The 23,440-nt window shown below is 49.5% G+C and overlaps 1 protein-coding gene across 1 annotated transcript in view; it reads left to right on the forward strand.

Moving 5' to 3' along the window:
* The window catches only part of GLRX3 (glutaredoxin 3), a 339,780-nt gene extending 320,872 nt beyond the window's left edge, over window positions 1-18,908 (forward strand). The window contains exon 12 of the mRNA XM_056494284.1: window positions 18,891-18,908. The gene's annotated coding sequence lies outside the window, so the exon portion shown is untranslated. The remainder of the gene's footprint in view (window positions 1-18,890) is intronic.
* The last annotated feature ends 4,532 nt before the right edge of the window (window positions 18,909-23,440 follow it).

The raw sequence follows: 23,440 nt of genomic DNA on the forward strand, positions 1-23,440 counted from the left end.
CCTCATCTTTCACTATAATTATGGGTGTTGAGGTCCTGGGCTGTGAACCTCAGCACAAGGTGGAGCAAAGGAGGCTCAGGGGCATTTCTGGCTCTGCACAGCTCCCTGAGAGGAGGGGACAGCTATGGGGATGGGGGTTTGCCAGCCCAAGGGGCACCTGCAGCTCTGACACATCACATTTGTTTTGGATTTGTCAGCTGTCCATCTTCCAGTCAATACTTCAAACACAAGTGTACTGAAATTCATTTCTGTAGCAAATCCAAACATCATGTACACTGCAAAGTGGTTATTTGGAACAAAACATGATGTGCACTGTTTGGGAAAAATCCTTAGTTCTAGAGGAAGTTGTATTGTGTGCAAGAGGAAAATTAATATTCCTGAAAACCTTTCCATTGTGAGTTCTCTGGTTTTGAACAGCAGCTTCGAGCAAGGTCCAAGGGAACACTCACAGAATTCCAAGTGTTCTTCCAGTCCTGGGTGTGTCCCAGTTTGTCCCTAAACTGAAATGACACTGGATGCAACCCTCCCTCTGCTCCTGTCCCTGTTCCTGCTCCCAGATCCCAAATCCCCCCAGTGTCCCCTCCTGGCAGGGATTGTGCAGAGCCAGAAATTCCCCCTGAGCCTCCTTTTCTCCAGCCTGAGCCTTCCCATCCCCTCAGGGATTCTCCAGCCCCTTCCCATTTCCCTCAGGGATTCTCCAGCCCCTTCCCATCTCCTCAGGGATTCTCCAGCCCCTTCCCATCCCCTCAGGGATTCTCCAGCCCCTTCCCATTTCCCTCAGGGATTCTCCAGCCCCTTCCCATCCCCTCAGGGATTCTCCAGCCCCTTCCCATCTCCCTCAGGGATTCTCCAGCCCCTTCCCAGCTCCTCAGGGATTCTCCAGCCCCTTCCCATCCCCTCAGAGATTCTCCAGCCCCTTCCCAGCCCCATTCCCTCCCCTGCACACATTCCCCATCCCCTGCAGGTCCCCAGGAGCCACGGGGGAATTTCCCAGCCAGAACCCCACTCACCCCAGTGACACCAGTGACACCAGTGGGGCTGCTGGGCTCCAGCACCATCCCTGCACAGCAATGCCCTGTGACCTGCACGGGCCTGAACTCTGGGATTTTTGGTCCAAAACCAAAATACACCTGGGCAAGCAAGGGGGAGAATAAAATTCTGAGTCAGTGCCCAGATGAGAGGTGGTGCAGGGCAGTCAGGCTGGGCACTGGTGAAAGGCTGAGAGTAGAAAATTCCTCAGCTCTGCTGTCATCCAGAGCACCTTCTGATTTTGGCTTTATTCACGGGGTTATTCTCTATCTGAAGGAACTATTTCCTTTCTGACCTGAGAAAAAAGACTCAGAACTTTCCTATTTGAGCACCCACCTGATAAAATCCTTAATTTGCATTTGCAAGTGCATGTTTTCCCCTGCACAAAGCAGAGTGCACTTCACCTGCCCTTCAAGCAGCCCCAGGGCTGTGTTCAGAGGCTTTGCCTGAGCTCAGCCCCCAGGGCCAGGCTCAAGGGCAGAGCTGCTCAAGGCTGAGCTGTGCTGTGTCCTGTGCTGCTCTGGATGTGCAGAGCTGCCCCTGCCCTGCCTGCCCTGGCTCCTGCTCCTGCAGCAGGGAGAGCCTGGGTGCTGGAGTGTGTGGAACAGAAACCTCTCTGAGCCCCCCAGAGAGAGACAAGAATGCAGGGACTGAATTAAAGCCTTTAGAGAAATTAAAATATATTAAACCACACAGACATGAGGTAGGAGTTTAGTTTGAAGTAAGTAGGAATATATTTTAAGTGCCTTAAGAGAGTAAAAAACCCTAAAGCCTGGTTTAAAGTTCAGTAACTTTGCCCCAAAAATAACAAAAATGTAACAGAACATTGCTTGCATTTCTAGACAGAAGAGATAGAACCATTTATGTGAATAGATAGAACTGTGTGTGTGAATTGTGTGTAAGGACTGACAAGACTTTTGTCCTTTAGAATTGAGCTGTGACAGGTGGAAGAAGAATGTTTTAGAATCGTGTTTTCAGCTGATTGGATAATTTATGAATAAAACAAACCAAAATTCCCTGTATTGGGGTGAGAGAATATAAAAGAAGAGAAGAAGGAAAAATGCCAGGGAGCTGCTGCGTCTGCTGGGACTCCATGGCAGAGATCTGGGATTGGATTGGGTTGGATTGGATTGGGTTGGATTGGACTGGTTTGGGTTGGATTGGATTAGGTTGGACTGGATTGGATTGGGTTGGACTGCATTGGATTGGATTGGATTGGATTGGATTGGATTGGACTGGATTGGATTGGACTGGATTGGATTGGATTGGATTGGACTGGACTGGATTGGATTGGACTGGACTGGATTGGATTGGGCTGGGTTGGATTGGGTTGGATTGGGTTGGATTGGATTGCATTGGATTGGATTGGACTGGATTGGGTTGGATTGGGCTGGGTTGGGTTGGATTGGATTGGATTGCATTGGATTGGATTGGATTGGATTGGATTGGATTGGATTGGATTGGATTGGATTGGATTGCATTGGATTGGATTGGATTGGATTGGATTGGATTGGATTGGATTGGATTGCATTGGATTGGATTGGATTGGATTGGACTGGGGAATTCCCAGGTTCCCAGACTGTGACCTCAACCCCATCTCATTCCAGCCCTGCCCATCCCAGCCTCCATTCCAGCACCTCCCACCAGCACAGGTGGCTCAGGGAAGAATTTAACTTCATTTTCATGAGCACTTATCTTTCCATTTATCACCCAGACTTCCTTATTATGGCCCATTATGAGCCCAGCTTTTTATAATTACCAGTTTTTACACACAGCTCGGTCTCTTTTCCCCTCAGCTCAGATAAGGACTTATCTCCCTCAGCCAGCCAGGATCATCCCTGGCCAGCAGAGCCCAGGTAGCTCCAGCCCAGAGCCCTGTGCCCTGCTCCCCTCCCAGAAACAGCTTTTGGAGCTGCTTTTCCCCAGAAAAACACACACCTCTCAGTCCCACTGATCCCTGTGCTGCTTTGTTCACCCCCCTCCCCGTGCTTTTTAAGTGGTGTAACAGATTAATCAGTTCATGGCTTACTCTCCAGCCTGACTTTCTGGATTTTTAAGGACTTTTAGAAGTGTTTAAGGTTGGGTTGTGCAGAGGCACAAAGCACACAACACAGCAATAAGAAAACCTGTAAAAATAGCAGTTCACACAAGTCAAACAAATACAGCGTGGCGAGAGCAAGGTTAGAATTAGCACTTTAGGTAAACCCAGGAAAAGATGAGATTTTAGATGGATTTTTGAAAAGGGCAAATTTTGAAATGGCAGCGTGGCAGAGGGAGGAAATTGTGCTGCTGCAGTGTCACCTTCCAAAGGCACACAGGGATGGCTCTTCCCTTTAACCAAGGAAACATTCCCTCCACTCAGCAATCCAGTGCCAGCTCTGAAGGCACCAAGTCTGGTTTTTTACAAGCTGCTACTGAAAAAAGAGCAGTTGGCACCACAGCTCCTGCTGGGGGCTGATTGAGGATGCAGATTTAAACATCCAGGAGCAGAAGCATTGAGGGAGGAATTGTTCCCTGTAGGGTGGGCAGGGCTGGGTGGGATTTGGGCAGGAATTGTTCCCTGTAGGAATTCCCAGATTTGCTGTGGCTGCCCCTGGATCCCTGGCAGTGCCCCAGGCCAGGCTGACACTGGGGACAGTGGGAGGTGTCCCTGCCATGGCAGGGGTGGCACTGGGGGGATTTTTGGTTCCTTTCCCACCCAGACCAGCCTGGGAGCTGCAGCAGCTCCTCAGGGCCAGGCTGCACCCCAGACATGGAGCTCTGCCCTCCCTGCAGAAATCATTCCTGAAATCCCTTAGACATCAATTGAAATGTCACCAGTGCAGCCCCTGATCCACTGCAGCTTGTACACTGAACCAAAAAGCTTTTCTCGTGTGCTCAGGGCTGCACTGGTTAAAAGCAGCTCTGCATTTTATCCAGCTATTGAAGCTGTTTGATAGGATCAGCTTTATTGGCTTGTCTTTGCTATTTTAAATTAGATTTGTTTTCCACACACTCTCTGATCCCTCAGAGTTTGCTCAGGGTGTTCCAAGTTAAACCTTTAAAGAGACATTTTTTTGTGCTACCCAATCCTGTTACCTCTTGGTGCTTTGGTGTTTGGGCACTTTTAACTCTCAGATGAAGCACCTTAACTCAAATATCCTCACTTCTTCTGAAATTAATCCTGTTAGCCAGTATGAAGTTAGGAGCATCATGACTCTGTAAATCTGCACCAGTTGGGCAGAAATCCATTTTTGAAAAGCCACAGGAAACATCCCAGGCTGGGCTCCATTTACCTCCCACTCCTGCCCACAGCTCCCTCCACAGCCATCACTGCACTCCTGGCCACTTCTCCCTCCTATTTTCCACTGTGCCAATCTGAAACTCCCCTTCTAGATCTCCTCTGATGAACCAATGCTCTTTAGCAATATTTCTCTGCAAGTTATTTTTTGCTGCCAGTTTAAAGACGCCTTTTATTTTTAATGCCTCTGCAATTCTCAATATGTTCACTGGCATTTAAAACTCCAAAGAGCCGGTGGGGAAACGAGCTGTGCTTCAAACGAGGCAGCCCTGGCCATCTGTGAGCCAGGGCTTTGTTTGGAAACAGCAGCTCCTGGTGCTGCAGCAACTGCTGAGAGCCAGGGGTGGCTGAGCTGCGGGGACCTGCAGCCTCAGGAGTGCAGAGCAGCTCGGCTGCCACAGCCAGACGGGCTCTGCACCGCAGCCCCGGCTGCTCCCGGGCTCAGGGCCATCCCCACGCCCCTCCAGGGGTTTCTCCACGTTATTTCCACACCTCACCTGTGGTTCTGTGGGTTTTCCCCTCCAGGAGGTGAGTCCCTAATGATGGGAAGCATCACCTTGAGGATTCCAAATTAAGTGAGACATTGGTTGGTAAAATCACCCCATCCTTTTCTCCATCCTCTGGACTGTCCTGAGTGCAGCTGGTTGGAGTTTTGCTCCCATCACAACCCAAAAGAGATGACTTTTTGAGGAAGTGGCTGTGGCTCCACTGCACTGACACCTGAAACTGCAGAGTTCAGCTGGAACAGGAGCCACAGGAGAGCAGGAATCAAACCAATTTGGGAAAATAAGGAGATTAAGGGGAAAAAGGTCAAACTCCCTGAAGAGGTGATTAACTTGTGCCAGTTGTACCTGCAGGGCTACAAATCCAGGCTGCAGGAGCTCCCGGGCTCACCCCAGCCCACTGCTGCTCTGCTGCAGAGATGGAGCTTTGTCACCCTCAAACAAACGAGCGTTTCTCGACCTTTGGGTGACTGAGGCACAGCCAAGAGGCAGAAGCACTCCTGGAGCAGGCAGGCACTGGGGCTGTGCTGGGAACCAGCCTGGAGGCCACAGGGAGCTCAGGGACCTGCTCACAGCTCTGCCAAGCACCCAAGGGTGCTGCTTTCTGCTCACCCCACCCCTCACCTCTGGCTCCTCTGCAGAGAAAGCTGCCAGAATTTTGGGGGAGGAAGGCAAGGCTGTTCTTCTCCCATCCTGAAAGAGCTCCTGACCTTCCAGAGCAGCCCCACCTCTGGAAGTGCCCCAAACACACCTGGAGGTGGCAGCTGGGGATGGGCTTGGTGAATTTACAGGTCCCTTCCAACCTTAGTGAGTCAGGGATCCCCAGGTGCCCAAAGCAGAGACAAGAAACACCCACAGGCAGCACCTCTGGAACTCCCAAATCCATGTTATGGATATGGATAAAGGGGAAATGACTCCTTTTAAACAGCCCATTTCTCCAGGGTACAGCTGCAACCAGGCCAGTAACACTGGACTCCAGCAATGCTGGACTAATGCAGTGGCTAAACATAAATGAATTAGTGAATAACATGAATAAATGAGTGAATAACAGATATATAAATGAGTGAATACATCTTCCTGTCTATTGGGGAGTACAGATAAGGAATTGAAGGCTGGTTCAGAAAGCTGGACTGAGAAAACCCCTGCTGCTGTGTCTGATGGGCAGCCACAAAGAGCAAAATGCTTCATCATTTGCAAATTAAAAACTGAGATATTGGGGGGAGATAAAGGAAAGTAAGCAAGCCTCATGGAAATAGCACAGAAATAAAGCTGGAGCAAGGATCCTGGTTTGCATCCAGGAACACAGGCACTAATCCTGCAGTGCAAGGATGTGAAATGCTGCTCATGGCCCTGCCCTTACCCACAGCGTCTGTTCTCACCTGGGTCTGCAGGAGGGATGGAAATCTGGGTCCTCTGCCATGAAAATCCCACCTGAGGAGCTCAGGAACTGCTCACCTGGAGGCTCAGGTACCTGCAGCTGAGCCTGGCTCAGCTCCTGACCTGCTGCCAGCCACGGAGAGGCAGAAATGGTGAGAATTCTGTGGTTTCCCAGAGGGCAAGGACTGAACCCAGAGTGAGAACCACATCACCTGGCACAGCCAGTGCCCCCAGCCCTGCTGGGTTTGGGAATGAGGGGCTGCAGGAATGGGGATAGCCAGGGAAGAGCCAGGGAGCTGGGCAGGAGAGGCTGCTCCATTCAGTGTCTTATACTGCCACCAGCTGAGAGCATCCAAACCAGCTCCTGAGGGATCCTGTCACAGCTGAGAGCATCCATCCCAGCTCCTGAGGGATCCTGGTGCCAGCTGAGAGCATCCAAACCACCTCCTGAGGGATCCTGTCACAGCTGAGAGCATCCAAACCAGCTCCTGAAGGATCCTGGTGCCAGCTGAGAGCATCCAAACCACCTCCTGAGGGATCCTGGTGCCAGCTGAGAGCATCCAAACCACCTCCTGAAGGATCCTGGTGCCAGCTGAGAGCATCCAAACCACCTCCTGAAGGATCCTGTCACAGCTGAGAGCATCCAAACCAGCTCCTGAAGGATCCTGGTGCCAGCTGAGAGCATCCAAACCACCTCCTGAGGGATCCTGGTACCAGCTGAGAGCATCCAAACCACCTCCTGAAGGATCCTGGTGCCAGCTGAGAGCATCCAAACCACCTCCTGAAGGATCCTGGTGCCAGCTGAGAGCATCCATCCCAGCTCCTGAGGGATCCTGTCACAGCTGAGAGCATCCAAACCACCTCCTGAGGGATCCTGGTGCCAGCTGAGAGCATCCAAACCACCTCCTGAAGGATCCTGGTGCCAGCTGAGAGCATCCAAACCACCTCCTGAGGGATCCTGGTACCAGCTGAGAGCATCCATCCCAGCTCCTGAAGGATCCTGGTACCAGCTGAGAGCATCCAAACCAGCTCCTGAAGGATCCCCCCCAGTGCCACCCCTGCCATGGCAGGGACACCTTCACTGTCCCAGTGCTCCAGCCCCAGTGTCCAGCCTGGCCTGGGGTGTTGGGGAAGGTAAGACAGAGGAATCTTGCAAGTATGAATGCCCAGAGTCTGAAACCATGAACGAGATTGGAATGAAAGCCACGTTTGAGATGCCAAGCCTCAGTTACTGAATTGCCATGAAACAATGGGATGGCCCTGAAGGTAATTAATCCCCTCTTGATTGAACAATGCCCTCGGCCAGAGAGCAACTCCAAAGGGCACAAAGGACTTGCCAGGGCCCAAAGATCAGATCTTAGAGTTTAAAATGGAACACACTGTGCTAATATAAGGATTCCTATAGGCTGCATGTAAATGCTATAGAATTTGTATCTTGTATTAGATTGGTTAGTGGAAATTAGAATATTCATCATGGAAGAAGATTTATTGTATTGCAAATGGGAAATCGCTCTCTTACTCCTCTTCCTCTCTTCTCCGTCTTCTCTCTCTCCCCTTTTATCTCTTTGTCCTGCTCTGGGCTGTGCTGGGCAGCCCCTATCAGGCTCTTTTATAACAAACTGCCACTGCAAGTGGTTTGGACAGGAACTGCACCAAGGCTCCCAGCTGTGCCCCCAGCAGTGACACTTCCCACAGCCTCTGCTTTGATTACCAATGTCACCTTAATTTCTCTTTCACAACACAAGTCTCTCTTGCTTGGGGATATTTCAAGATTGCCTTCAATAAATATGAATGCAAATTTATTCCTTCATGATTTGTCATTCACTGCATTACCAGTGCCATGGAGCAAGAGAGACCTTCATCTCCAAACTCCTTGATAGGGATTTCTCCAAAGACAGATACTTGATCTTCCAGTACACCTTTCTGGCTTTTATAAAATAAATACATCAAGGAAGATATTATCCAGGCTCATTTGATGTTCAGTGAGAAGTCATCCCCACCATGGGAGGATTCAAGCTACCAACCTGCCTCCTCAGTCTCAAGGAGGAATTAAACCCTCCTTCCTGGCAATCCTCTGAAATCTGATTTTCAGAGCAGCAAACTCCATCAGGACCCTTCCCACCACTCAGGGGCTGCATCACAGGGGCTCCCTGCTCCAGCTTGAGGAGCACTGGGTTTGGAGACACATTTATGCCCTTAAATCATAAATCTTAAATCTTAAATCTTGAATCCCTGCTCCTGGTCCTTCCCTGTGCCCATTCCAAGCCCTGCCCTGGGGGACCCCTGGGCATCACTTTTCTCTCCAGCCCAAACCCCAATTAAAGCAAATACAGACCCAAAATGTCCCCAGAGCAGGGCAGGTGGCCACTGTTACCTACTGGGTTGGTTCCTCCAAGTTTTCCCCAAGTTTAAGGAAAAAATCAGTGTTTTTATTGTGTGATCTGTTGTAGCTGAAGTTGTGTGCTGAGCCACAGGATGTCACTTCTGCTTACACCCAACAGCCTTTTGAAGATAATCTGCTGTTTCTGAGGGGCTGAGGAGGGTTTGCATTTTGGCTGGAGACAGGGAAGGAGGGAACCCCAGCAAGAAAGGCACTTCTGCACTAAAGCCCTCATGAATATTAATGGGGCCAACACAAAAGAAGCTGCAGCATTAATATGAGTAGCATGATAAAACAGACTTGAGCTTGTGACATGTTCAATCTCTCATTTAATTTTTATAGGAGCTGATTAAGATGCCTTTGCTTGAATTTTTATACTGTTTACTATAAAACATTATCATTTTCTTCAAAATCTATCGAGACAGACAAACCACACATTTGCCAAGCTGTTAAATAAATAGTATTAAATCAACAATACCCAGGGTCCCCAAATGCGAGTCATTTCCATGTATATTGATTTCACTTCCATTTGCTGCAATCAAAGTTTTGTCTCTAAGCAGAAGGCAAAACAGCCAACTATTATATCAGATTGTTTTGGTTTTAATTCTTGGAATAATGGAGCTCTGCAGTCCCTGCATGGGGCAAACTGGCCCTAAGTGCTCTGAGAGAGAGTTCAGGGAATTCAGGGGTGGACAACAACCACGAGCAGCTCCTCAGGGAGAGCAGGGAAGGGGAAAATCCCCATGGAAATGGGCTGGGAGAGCTGGGGGTGCTCACCTGGACAGGTCTGGGGGTCACAGGGACCCTCAGCAGGAGCTGATGGACACAGAGAATGGGTACAAAGTAAATTTGGCTGGGACTTGGGCAGGAATTGCTGCCTGGGAGGGGCTGGGATGGAATTCCCAGCTTTGGATCCCTGGCAGTGCCCAATGTTGATCTGGGTGGAACCTCCAAGTGTTCCTGTATTTGGGGTTGTGGAGTGGAGAAAGGACACAGAGACATGGCACTCTCCTGCATGGTGCAAGAAATAACAGTTTATTGAAGGAAGCCACGAATTTAAATAAGAAAGTTCATAAAAAAAAAAAATACAGGCAGATCACTGGTCAGAGAAGGAGACATCTCTCATCCCAGGCTTCTCATGGATCCAGCAGGTGTTTATCTTTTGTTATGATTCTTTCTCTCATGTTTACAATAGAGAAAAGCCTCTAGCTTGGGAAAATCCCAGCCAAGCCTGAGAAAGCCAGACTGGAAAAATCCTTTAAGATTCTCCCTGGGCTGTAGTGGCCCCACCCCAGGCCAGGCTGGTCACTGGGGCTGGACACTGGGACAGGGAGGTGTCCCTGCCGTGGCTGGGGTGGCACCGGGGCATTTTTGGGGTCCCTTCCACCCAAACCTTTCCCTGGTGGTTCCCTGGCTCCCTGACAGGATCCCGAGTGTTTCACACTCAGTGACACCCCGAGCTCCAAGTTTTAGCAGTTTAATTCTGGCACAGCAGATCTGCAGCAGATTTGACAGGAGGCAGCGAGTGTAACTCAGCACAGGAGCGGCACCAAAGCTGTGAGAGAGGCAGGAAAGCACAAACTCCGAGAGGATAAACTGGGAACCAGCTCCCAGGGCCAAGGGGGGCAAGTGGAGCAGGGCAGAGCTCGCCCTGCCCAGCAGGAGCCACAGCAGCTGCCCTGCCCTAGCCAGAGCCACTGCTTTGTGTCATTTTTCCCAACAGAGTAATTCCATCAAAATACAGGTTCAACATCGATCAGCACATAAAATCAGATCCCACAGAAAGCACAGAGTCTCTGTTCTAAGTACAAAGAAATTAAGAGGAAAATAAATTTACTCTGGCATTCTTCTACCTGCAAAAGCCAAGTTTTAAGAACACTTTTTTTGTTTGTGGGAGAAGTGGAATCCCCACCTTCAGATTTGTACCTGAGGGAGAACAAACCCCCCATCCATCAGCTGGGCAGTCTGGGAGAGGAGAGGAGAGGAGAGGAGAGGAGAGGAGAGGAGAGGAGAGGAGAGGAGAGGAGAGGAGAGGAGAGGAGAGGAGAGGAGAGGAGAGGAGAGGAGAGGAGAGGAGAGGAGAGGAGAGGAGAGGAGAGGAGAGGAGAGGAGAGGAGAGGAGAGGAGAGGAGAGGAGAGGAGAGGAGAGGAGAGGAGAGGAGAGGAGAGGAGAGGAGAGGAGAGGAGAGGAGAGGAGAGGAGAGGAGAGGAGAGGAGAGGAGAGGAGAGGAGAGGAGAGGAGAGGAGAGGAGAGGAGAGGAGAGGAAAAACAACCCAGAACTCACAGCAGCCAGGGGGAACAGCCCAGGGAAAGGCTCCTGACAGACTGCTGCAGAGCCTGGCCTGTGTCATGTGCACATCCTCATCCTCATCTTCATCTTCATCTTCATCTTCATCTACATCCTTATCCCCATCCCCATCCCCATCCTCAGGAGGATTGCCCAGCCCTTGGGGAGATCTCCTGCATCTTTCCAGGATGGGATAATGAGGTTTTAAGTAGGCACCGTGGTTTATTACAAATTTATCTTTACTCATAAAATGTCCCTCTAGCAATATTCCTGTCTGAAGCAGAGAATGAAATATCAAATTAAGATCCAAGTGCTTCAGTACAGCCCAACCACTCTGACAAAGTGATCTGGTGTAATTCATTCCTCTTTTAATAAAATGAAGTGAATCTCTCAATAACACCACCCATCAGACATGCTGGATTTCCTGAGGTGCTGTGACAGGGCTGTGATGCCTGTCACCATTAGAATGTCACTTTTCACAGATGTGTTCTGGGGTTGATTTCAAGTGGGGTGGTGAGCAGGGGGAGGCAGGGAGGGGGAACCCCCCTGGGAGGGCTGCAGAGTCACAGGGAAGGTGAACAGAAATGCCATTAATTCACATTTCTGTCCCACGTCCCCTGTGACATCAACACCTCAGGGGGACCCGCCGGGTCAGAGCCAGGGGGTGAGATTTCAGCAAGTCCAAACAGGAACCACAACTTGCTGTGTTAAAAGGAACCACAACTTGCTCTATTAAGAGGAATCACAACTTGCTCTGTTAAAAGGAATCACAACTTCCTCTGTTAAAAGGAATAACAACTTGCCCTTTCCCAGTGGCTGGGGGATCACATCAGCCAAACTTTCAAAAGAGAGCACTGGAACATTTAAAGTCTTTTTCTCAAAACACCATTTCCCTCCCAGGTCCATGAACTGCCCAGAGGGACAATCCCAAAACGTGAGCAGGGTTCCTGAGGTACAAACCAACAAACACAGTGATAACCAGGTCCAGGGGTGAGGAGGAGGAGGAGGCAGAGCTCGGCACAGAGTTCCTCCCTGCCCTGAGTGGGTTTTGCGGGACACTCCTGGATTCTCTGTGTCAGGGTGGACGTGGAACAAGACTCAGACACTCTGTAAATTATAAAAGCTGCAGCTGCAGTTTATTATAGGAGAGTCTGCAAGGAGCTGCTCGGCACAGCCACGTGCAGATTAAAGAGATAAAAAGGGGGAAAGAAAGAGAGAAGGGGGAGAGTAGAGACAGAGAGTAAAGAGGGTAAAGAGGGGAAGAAGAGGAGAGAAGTATTAGAGTTAAGAGGAGCAAGGGGAGGGAGAGGGAGTAATGGGATAAAAGGGTATTGGGGCAATGGAAGAGGGAGAGGAGAAGTGGGAGAAGGAAAGAAGAGCAAGGAGTAAAGAGAGGAAGAAGAGAGCGACTTCCCGTTTGTAACACAATAAATCCATTTCCATCATGAATATTCTGATCCCTAAGAACCAATCTAATACAGAATACTAATTCTATAGCATTTACATGTAGCCTATAGGAATTCTTATATTAGCATAGTGTGTGACATTCTAAGCTCTAAGATCTGATCTTTGGGTGCGGGTCAGTCTTTTGTGTCTTTTGGCCTTGCCCTGTGGCCAAGAGCATTGTTTAATTAAGAGTGGATTAGCTTCAGGGGCCATCCTGTTGTGTACCTGGTTATTCAGTAACTAGGGCTTGGCATCTCAAACGTGGCTTTCATTTCAATTTCATTCATGGATTCTAAATTCCCAGAATCTGAGCATTCATATTTGCAAGATTCCTCCGTTTCTTCTTCTCCAGCAGGTTTGGTCCTTCCTGTGTCCATGGGGACACCCAGGAGCAGCAGGAACGGGGCTCCCCTGCCCATGACTCAAGCCCAGGACATTTCTGGACCCTTTCCTGTTTCTCTTTGGCTTTTTAAAAGCTGCAGCAGCCAGGACAGGCCGTGCTGAGACCAGCAGCAACAGGAGCACTTGACTCCCAGAGCAGAGATTAATGGATGCTCCCCGAGCTGGAAATTGCCCTTCTGACCAGTTTCCACGGCTATTTTTTCACTGCTATATTGTCTGGTTTCTCTGAGGATGTAGGAGTCTTTCCTCATTATTCTAAGAAATCTTATAATAAATTGATCTGGAGTCACAAGGAATAAAACCTTACTTGCTGCTCCCCTGGGACAGCAGCAAGGGGAGGTTTTGTTATCTCACAAACAGGGAAATAAAGACAATTTTTTACATTCTGATTGAGCACATGTTGCTGGAAGGGTGCTCAGTGTTATCTCCCTTCTACATTCTTTGGGGTTTTTTTGTTTAGTTTGAGAATAAGAAAAATTGAATGTATGCAACAGAAAATTATATTAGGCTAAACACAAGTACTATGCATTTATTTGCATAATTATCATATTGTGTAGTAAAGCATCTAATCAGCAGAATTTCCTTAAATAAAAGGGCAAAATCACCTCCATAAAGAGCAGAAAGGCAGAGTTCCTCAGTTACACCAGAAAATTTAAAATTTTAAATTGATTTTAAAGCCAGTTGAAACTTAGCCTTTCTTAAAGTTTTCCAAACACTTTTTTGGAAAAATTTCCGAATTTTCCCCTTTTTTCCTTTTGGGGGTTTGAGGCACTGAGCCCTGCCCTGCTGTGGGAGAGGCCACGGGGTCACAGCTCTGCCCGAATTCAGGGAGTGCCCAAGAGCCAGGAAATGTCCCTGGGACCCGGGGCTGAAGTTTTGTCTGAAATTCTGCTTCAGGTTTGCCTGAGCTCCCAGGGAGCCTTTTACTGTTCACGCTGTTCACAAAAAACAATTTATCCATTGGGGCTTTTGGTTGGTTGATTTTTTGGGCTTTTTTTTTGGGGGGGGGGGCATTGGTTAGTGAGGGTGTTTTTATTTGGTTGGGGTTTTATTTTTGGTTTGGTTTGGGATTTTCTGTTTGGATTTTTGTTTGGTTTTTGTTTGCTTGGTGGGGTTTTTTGGTTTTTTGGTGGGGTTTTTGTTTTTGATTTATTTTTGGTTTTGTTGGGGTTTTTGTGGGGGTTTTTTGTTTTTATTGGAGGGTTTGTGTTGGTGTTTTCAGTTTGTTTTTGGGGTTTTTTTTTTTTTTGCTTGTTTTTGTTTTGCTGTTGTTTTTATTTGGGTGGGTGTTTGTTGTTTTGGTTTTTTGTGGTTTGGTTTGTTTTTTTTGTTGTTGTGTTGATTTGGGGTTTTTTTATGTGTGTGGTTTTTTTGGTTTTCTGTTTGGTTTTTGTTTTGGTTTTTTGGGGTTTTTTTTGTTGTTTTGGTTTGCTTTTTGGTTTGGTTTGGTTATGTATTTTATTTTTATTATTTATATTTATATTTATATTTATATTTATATTTATATTTATATTTATATTTATTATTATTTATTTTCTTGCCACGCCATCACAATGTGTGTGCATCCCTGTCAAACCTGACCCCAGCACCGGGACCAGGAGGGGCAGGGACCCCCAGGGCTCTGGAACAGGGGATGCTGAGTTTTCCTGCCCAGGATCCCATTCCCAGACAAACTCAGTGCTGAGTTTTCCTGCCCCAGGATCCCACTCCCAGACAAACTCAGTGCTGAGTTTCAAGCTCAGTGTTCTGGGAGAGAGGAAACAAAATCACCAAGGGCTGGAGATGGAGAAGCACCCTCAGTTTAATTAACCCAAAATAGGGCAGCCACACTCCCACTGACATTCCTTTTCCGGATCTTTCATGGACCAGCCTTGCTCAGCTATTTTCATCCTGGGGGTGCAAAGGCAGCACTGGAGGTGCAAAGTGGATGGGCAAGGCTGGGTAATTTATACAAACAGCAGGAAACAGGAGAGGTGCTCCCAGGCAGGAGGAAAATCTGCTGCGCTCCTCTCCCAGCCCCCTCCTTGCCTTCCCTCTGCAGCTCCTGCAGCAAACGGGGTGAGCAGGGCGAGGGATGGAGCTGCCACTGCAGGGACACTGAGGGACCCTGCACAGCATGGAGAGCAGCCTGGCAGCCAGAGCAGCCCTGCCCCGAGCAGCCTGCAGCAGGGACAGCCAGCAGGGACAGCCAGCAGGGACAGCCCAGAGCCCCTGGTGCTGTTTGTGCTGCCCTGGTGGAAGAGCTGACAGGGATTCGTGTGCTGGTAGAGGAAGCAGGGTGGCAGCAGGTGCAGAGCTCTCAGGGAAGGGTGAGGTGTGGGAACGTCACAGGAGATGGGAACGTCACAGGAGATGGGAACGTCACAGGAGATGGGAACATCACAGGAGGGGATGGGAATGTCACAGGAGATGGGAACATCACATGAGATGGGAATGTCACAGGAGGGGATGGGAACGTCACAGGAGATGGGAATGTCACAGGAGGGGATGGGAATGTCACAGGAGGGGATGGGAACGTCACAGGAGATGGGAATGTCACAGGAGGGGATGGGAATATCACAGGAGATGGGAACATCACAGGAGATGGGAATGTCACAGGAGGGGATGGGAATGTAACAGGAGATGGGAATGTCACAGGAGATGGGAATGTCACAGGAGATGGGAATGTCACAGGAGGGGATGGGAATGTCACAGGAGGGGATGGGAACGTCACAGGAGATGGGAACGTCACAGGAGATGGGAATGTCACAGGAGATGGGAACGTCACAGGAGATGGGAATATCACAGGAGGGGATGGGAATGTCACAGGAGATGGGAATGTCACAGGAGGGGAAGGGAATGTCACAGCTGAACACGGGGCTACAGCACACTGTGCTTCCCCCAGGGGCTCCAGGCTGGGCTGGAGAGGTGTCTGTCTGTCCCTCTAGAGGTGTCTGTCTGTCCCTCTAGAGGTGTCTGTCTGTCCCTTTAGAGGTGTGTGTACTGGAGAGGTGTCTGTCCATCGCTCTGGAGATGTTTGTCCATCCCTTTAGAGGTGTCTGTCCCTCTGGATGTGTCTGTCTGTCCCTCTGGATGTGTTTGCCCATACCTCTGGAGGTGTCTGTCTGTCCCTCTAGAGGTCTGTTCCTCAGCAGTTCAGGATCACTGCAGCCCTGGCTGAGGCCCCTGGGATGGTGCTGGCAGCAGGAGCTGCAGGAGCAGGAGCAGGAGCAGATGCAGGCACAGGAACAGGAGCTGCAGGAGCAGAAGCAGATGCTGTGCTGCTGCAGGAGCAGGTGCAGAAGCTGCAGGTGCAGGTCCAGTGCAGATGCAGATGCTGTGCATGTGCAGGTCCAGGTGCAGGTGCAGGTGCAGGTGCAGATGCTGTACAGATGCAGGTGCTGCAGGAGCAGGAGTAGATGCTGTGCTGCTGCAGGTGCAGGTCCAGGTGCAGGTGCAGGTGCAGATGCTGTACAGATGCAGGTGCAGACGCTGTGCAGCTGCCCAGAGGCTCCAGCAGCCCTGCAGGGTCCCTGGGGGCTGGGACACCTGTCCTGTGTCACCTGCTGAGGTGGCAGCCCCTGGAGCCCAGGAGCTGCAGGAGGCTCTGCCAGGTCCCTGCCCCAGCCCAGCTCTGACCCCCAGAGCTCAGGGACAACACCTGGGCTCAGCTCTGGCATTTCCATCCTCAGGCCAGCCCTGGCAGGGTCTCACTCCCCAGCTCCCTTTCTGCCTCACCTGTGACTCCCTCCCAGAGCACACACCTGGCACCAAAGCACTGAACATGAAAGGCCTGGCTCTGAAATCGATTTGTTTCCAGTTACAAATTACACAAAGCATGGTTTTTAATTGGATGTACAAGAGAACCTTTGCAGCAACAAGAGGAACTAATAGTGTTTAAAAATATCTTTCCTGCACAGAGCACTTCCTCTGAAGCAAATCATTGGAATGGAATGACATGGACTTTGCATTTCTTTATCTATTTATTTATCTATTATTTATTCATCTGTATGACAGGCCCCATCCCTGGAGGTGTCCCAGGCAGGGCTGACAGGGTGGGTGCAGCTGGGGACCATGGGCTGACCTGGCCTGGGCACACAGCACAGGGATAAAGCTGGGCAGGAACCAAACCATCCTTCACAGCTGAAACAATTAACAGCCCTTAATTAACCACTGAAACTCTCCATCTTGTGAGGTGAAGTGCAATCAATGTTTGTCTGGTTACACTAAACAGGGTCAGAGGCTCGGTGCAGAATGTTTGAGGAATTGCCTTGGAAGGAGAAATAAATGCTGGGGGCAGGGTGGGGAGGGGCACTGGAAGGGGTTTGAAAACAAACAAACAAACAAAACCATCCCACATTTGGGACTAAAACATCCCTGGACACCGTTCATACCTCCTGTATACGCTGTATATATATATATATATATATATATATTCTGTATTTGTGTGCCTGTACAGACACAAACAAACAAAACCATCCCACATTTGGGACTAAAACATCCTTGGGCACCATTCATACCTCTTGTATATATATATATATATATATATATATATATATTCTGTATTTGTGTGCCTGTACAGACAGCAGGTGAGTGCTCAGTGTCTCTGCTCAGCAGAGATGATGTTTTCCTCTAAATCAAACCCACCAAATCAAACCCAAAGAAGCAGCAGGAAAGGCCCTGCTCCAGCACACAGCTGCCTTCAGAGGAGCTGGATCAGGCTCAGAGGCTGCACATTCCTGTTTCCCTGAGCTGTGCAAGCTCCATCTGTTCCCAGCCCTGGGAGAGCATCCCTGTGCCTGGCTGTGCTCCTGCCCAGCCCCACCAGTGCCACACTCCAGGGTGCACAGAGCAGCCCCTGGCCAGGGCTGGCACCAAACGAGCTTTAATTAAAAATAAAACATTTCTGCACCACAGCCACCCCTCCTGTGTGAGCTCTGGAGAGCAGAGCCTGGTGTGGGACACAGCACAGCAGAGCTCTTGGAATTTCTGTGTGGCTGTGCCTTCCCACCCCTGCAGGGCCCAGGCTGGACACTGGGACAGGGAAGGTGTCCCTGCCAGGGCAGGGGGGCACTGGGGGTCCCTCCAGCCCAGACCAGCCTGGGATCCCAGGAATTGTGCCAGAATGGCTAAGAGAAAATGGCTAAAGCCACAATGGCTGACAGCACCAACTCTCCCCATACAAACTCTTATATAGAATCTTCCCAACAAGCTGAGACACAAACTCAGACCACCACTCCTTAACCCATTAGAATCCTAATTTCTTAGCACACCAGGTTACATATAGAACTACACATACAATTTATCTTGTTCTATCTAAGAAATGTCAGCAATATTCTTACTAGAGCTCTGTTATATCCAAGTCCTGTCTATACCTGTGGGCCTGGAGCCTCTATTGAAGATATCAGTGTGTTTCACCCTTCACTAGAGCACTCTCTGCTACTGTGGCATTTGAAACCTTTCACTCACTAGAAGCATCAGAACTCACCCTAAAACTCACTAACTTACATTATGTGTGAGAGGCTTAATGTAGTTCAATCCACCCAAAGGCTTTAATTCCATCCCTGCACTCTGATTTCTCCCTGAAGAATTCAGAGACCCCCTGACTCACTGGCTCCAGCCTGGCCCAGCTGCTGATCCCTCCATGCAGGCACGTGCCAGGCTCAGGGAGGTGTCCCCTGCAGGACCTTGGTGTCCCCTGTCCCTGTGTCTGGGGGATGTCCCCAGAATTTCTGACCAAGCCCCCAGATCCCACATTCCCAGCCAGGGACAGCAGGAATGGTGGAGCAGAGCCAGACAGACAGACAGACAGACAGGCAGGGAGAGGCTGCAGAGCCAGCAGTGCTGGAGCTGCACCTGTGTGGGGCAGAGCTCAGCACAACCCCCAAACCTGCCAGGCACTGCTGGCAAAGCCCCAAACCTGCCAGGCACTGCTGGCCAGGCTGATGGCAGCTCTAACTGTGATGAATTGATGCTGTAATTATGGATCTGGGCAGTTCTGTGGGGGGACAGCAAACCTGTCACTGCTCACACACAGCTGAGCAGCAGCTCCTGCTCCTCCAGAGCTCTGCAGGATGAGCTCCTGGCACAGCTCTGCCTCTTCTGCTCCTGCACTGAGCACCAGTGACAGCCCTCACTGAGCCCAGGCCTGAAGAGCCAAATGTCACTGGAAAACATTTAATCCTCTCTGCTGTTTGCTAGCAGCCATTCTCCTGGAAAAACACAGTTTTGTTTTGCAAAACCTGACCTATGGCTGTGCAGCCCTCCACCTGCCAGGGCTGTAAAGCTGCTCCAAAACACAAATGTGATTTGGGTGTGAAACATGTGCACACTGAGTAAGGCACTGCAGAGTTTGCTGATGTGGGAGCTGGAAGCACAGCTCACATCCAAACCAACCCTGGCTGCAATCAGAACCAGTGCAGGGCTTTGATCAGCCCTGGAACTGGGAGCTGTGCACACATGGCCAGGGGTGACCCAAAATTCATCCCACACCTCAGCTCCAGGGAGCCCCTGAAGATTCCAGGCTGCCCTGAGCCCCCAGCGGGTCCTGCACCAGGCAGGGTGTTATCCCTGATATCCTGATATCTGTTATCCCTGATATCCCTATATCCCTGATATCCTGATATCTGTTATCCCTGATATCCCTATATCCCTGTTATCCTGATATCCTGTTATCTGATATCCCTGATATCCCTATATCCCTGTTATCCCTGATATCCCTGTTTCTGTTATTCCTGATATCCCTTTATCCCTGTTATCCTGATATCCTGTTATCCCTGATATCCCTGATATTTCTGTTATCCCTGATATCCTGTTATCCTGATATCCCTTTATCCCTGTTATCCCTGTTTCTGTTATTCCTGATATCCCTTTATCCCTGTTATCCTGATATCCTGTTATCCTGATATCCTGTTATCCCTGATATCCCTGATATCCCTGATATTTCTGTTATCCCTGATATCCTGTTATCCTGATATCCCTGCTATCCCTGATATCCCTTTATCCCTGATATCTCTGTTATCCTGATATCCTGTTATCCCTTTTATCCCCATTATCCTAATATCCCTGATATCCTTTTATCCCTGCTATCCCTGTTATCCTGATCTCCTGATATCCCTGTTATCATCTTGATATCCCTGCTAGCCCTGTTATCCCTGTTATCCCTGATATCCCTGCTTCTTCTTCTATCTTTATCTTCATCTTCATCTTCATCATCTTCTTCTTCTTTTTCTTCCTCCTCTTCTTCTTCTTCTTCTTCTTCTTCATGTTCTTCCTCTGTCTCTTTTTCTTCCATGTGTGAGGTGGTGATTGATGATGATGATGATATGATGATGATGGTGGTGGATGCATTTTTCACCCCCATACAGGGGTTTTTATTTGTAAATCATCCAATGAGCTAAAAACACGAACCTGAAACATTCCTTCTTCACCTACTAGAACCCTGGTTCTGTAGCACAAAGTAATGTTAATTCTTGCCCATAACTGACATCATGTGATACACAATGGTTCTACCTATTCACACAAATGGTTCCAGCTGTTCTCTCTGGAAATGCAAGCAGTGTTCTGCTATGTTTTCATTTTGTCTGGGGCCAAGTTTTGAACTTCCACCAAAGCCTAAACTTTACTCTTTTCTACTCTTTTTACTCTCTTAAGGCACTTAAAGCATATTCTTACTTACTTAAACTAAGACTTCTACCTCATATCTATATGACTTAATAATATTCCTACTTACTTAAAAGTAAAGCTTACACTTCTACTTCATGTCTGTGTGGTTTAAAATATTTTAATTTCTCTAAAGGCTTTAATTCAATCCCTGCATTCCTTTCTCTCTCTGAGGGACTCAAAGAGGTTTCTGTTTTACACACTCCAACAATTCCTTACAAAGTGAAGGGGCCTTGGCTCAAACTATTCTAAACCAGGTGGATCCTGGGTTTGCTCCATGGCCCCACTTCCCTCTCTGCCATGTGCTGTTGGCACACAGGGGTTAAACTCATTTATTTGTAAGAATCCAGACATTCAGTGAAAATCAGAATATTGCACCCACCAGAACTCATGGCAGTCCTTTCTCTACCATTCTGCCACCATTTAAACTTTCACCACCTTGCAGGGAACAACCTGGCCACCAACATTTTGTGGTGTTTTCCCTTTGGAAATGTTCAAACCCTCCTCTCCACCAGCTTGGGGACAGCAGGGTCATGCCAGGGAATGCTGCCCAGCTCCCTGTGGCAGTGGGGAGCCATCCCCCCTCCCTCATGCACATTTCTGCACTGATAACTCGTTTATAATCCCAGTAATTCTGGCCTCTCTTGCCCTGCTGGTCGGCCTTAAGCTTCTGAACGTGTCAGCTTTGCAAAGAGCACGGTGTGCTGGGGCACAGGGACAGCAGCTGCAGGGACACCTCACTGAGAGCTCCAGGAAATGGGGAGAACCAGGATTCCAGCAGCAGGAAGCCAGCAGGGCTGGGCTCCAGCAGGGACTCTCCAAGTTAAGACAGAAGTGTGGGTTTTCTGGTTATCAAGAGGACTGATGTCGTCCTGCAAGATAAAGCAGCTCCTGGAAAGTGCTATTGTTTGTCTTTCTTAACCATTTATCAGCAGAGAACACTTTAATGTTCTGGTAGAAGGCACAAGTGAGTATCTCTTCAGTGATGAAGGAAAATAAGCTTAGTGCTAAGGCAAATAGAAAATATTGATCTATCTTCAGGTACTGCAGCTGAAAATCTTTGGTGAAATTTATCTTCCCTACCCCTCCTGAGCAGTGCTCTCTGTCTCTTACAGCTAATTCTCTGTAGTGGAGCTTTAACCTTGAGCACAGAGAAGGGAAAAACTCAAACCCAAAGCAAGCTGGACCCATGAAGGGTTTGGGTCTGGGAAGGCACATGGGTGTGCATCTTCCCAGGATGGGATGGTTCCATTTCCCAGGATGGGATAATTCCTTCATTTCCCAGGATGGGATAATTCCATTTCCCAGGATGGGATAATTCCATTTCCCAGGATGGGATGGTTCCATTTCCCAGGATGGGATGGTTCCATTTCCCAGGATGGGATGGTTCCTTCCTTTCCCAGGATGGGATGGTTCCATTTCCCAGGATGGGATGATTCCATTTCCCAGGATGGGATGTTTCCATTTCCCAGGATGGGATGGTTCTTTCCCAGGATGGGATGTTTCCTTCTTTTCCCAGGATGGGATGATTCCTTTCCCCAGGATGGGATGATTCCAATTCCCAGGATGGGATGGTTCCATTTCCCAGGATTGGATGATTCCATTTCCCAGGATTGGATGATTCCATTTCCCAGGATTGGATGATTCCATTTCCCAGGATGGGATGTTTCCATTTCCCAGGATGGGATAATTCCATTTCCCAGGATGGGATGTTCCTATTTCCCAGGATGGAATGATTCCTTTCCCACGATGGGATGGTTCCATTTCCCAGGGTGGGTGAGCATCCCCATCCCCTCACCCATCCTGGCAAAACTCATTGGGAAAAACACTTCCTGAGCTTCACTCCTTGGTAAAATCTGCAAGGCAGGAAAGGAATAAGGAGAAAGATTAGCCATTAGTAAACCTAGGAGGCTCATAAATCTGAACTCTGGGCTGGGATTAGATGGAGTCTCCACAGAGCTGTGTCTGCCCTTCAGCTCAGCTCAGGCAGCAGCCCCGGCCCAGTTCCTCCAGCCACAGCTGAACTGGGGAGCAGAATATTGAATATTCCTCATGTGGCTCAGGCCCCTTGTCCTGCCCTGCCTGCAGCCCAGAGGGCAGGACAGCCCTGGGCACTGCTGGACACAGCAGGATCTGACACACAAACCCAAAAAGGGCACCCACACCCTGAGCAGTTCAGCTCCTGTTCAAGCAGGTGCTCAGCCTGTGCCCAGAGCAGGCAATCAGCTCCAATTTAAACAGCACTTGACAAGCCTCCTGTTTATCCAGCTCTGGGATGGGCTTTCCAGGCCAGCCTGGTTGCATCTCCTCTCTGTTTCTATTAAGCACAAGCCTGTGCCACAATATCATTTTTCCTACTCTGATGCCACTGACAGTGCATCCATCATTCTTCATAATTGCATCTAACAAATATTGATTTTGTCTCCAAAAGAGTAAACAGAAATATTGGAGTGCTTTTGCAGAAGGCAACAGCACCCATGGAGAGTGCATTTGAACAGGGGAGGAGGATGAAGCCTGGACAGAACATATGGCAGCAGCAATCTGCACTGGCTGGAAACACAGCACAGGACTGGGCCCCGAGCTGGGAGCCAAGGAAATGCCACCAGGACAAGTGGCAGCTTCAGCCCCCCTGCCTGGGCTGCAGACAGCAGCAGGAGAGGCAGAGAGTCTGAGCAAAGCCAGCAGGCTGAGGGGAGGCCCTGGGTGCAGGATGGGCTGGGATGTGCCAGCCTGGGACAGAACCTCAGCCCAGCTGGGCACGGGGCAGCAAAGAGCTGCCCTGGGGCAGGGGAGCCCAAGGGCCCGGGGAGTCAGAGTGCAGAGGGGCATTCCAGGGAATGAGCAGCTCAGGAGGGTGGGATGGGGCTGCTCTGGAGGGCACGGCCAGCACACCCCAGGGACGGACAGGGACAGGGACAGGCAGGGACAGACCAGGGACAGGCAGGGACAGGCCAGGGACAGGCAGGGACAGGCCAGGGACAGGCAGGGATAGACCAGGGACAGGCAGGGACAGACCAGGGACAGACAGGGACAGACCAGGGACAGGCAGGGATAGACCAGGGACAGGCAGGGACAGGCCAGGGACAGACAGGGA

This window comes from Oenanthe melanoleuca, chromosome 6 (assembly GCF_029582105.1).
Source record: "Oenanthe melanoleuca isolate GR-GAL-2019-014 chromosome 6, OMel1.0, whole genome shotgun sequence".
NCBI classification, from domain to species: domain Eukaryota; kingdom Metazoa; phylum Chordata; class Aves; order Passeriformes; family Muscicapidae; genus Oenanthe; species Oenanthe melanoleuca.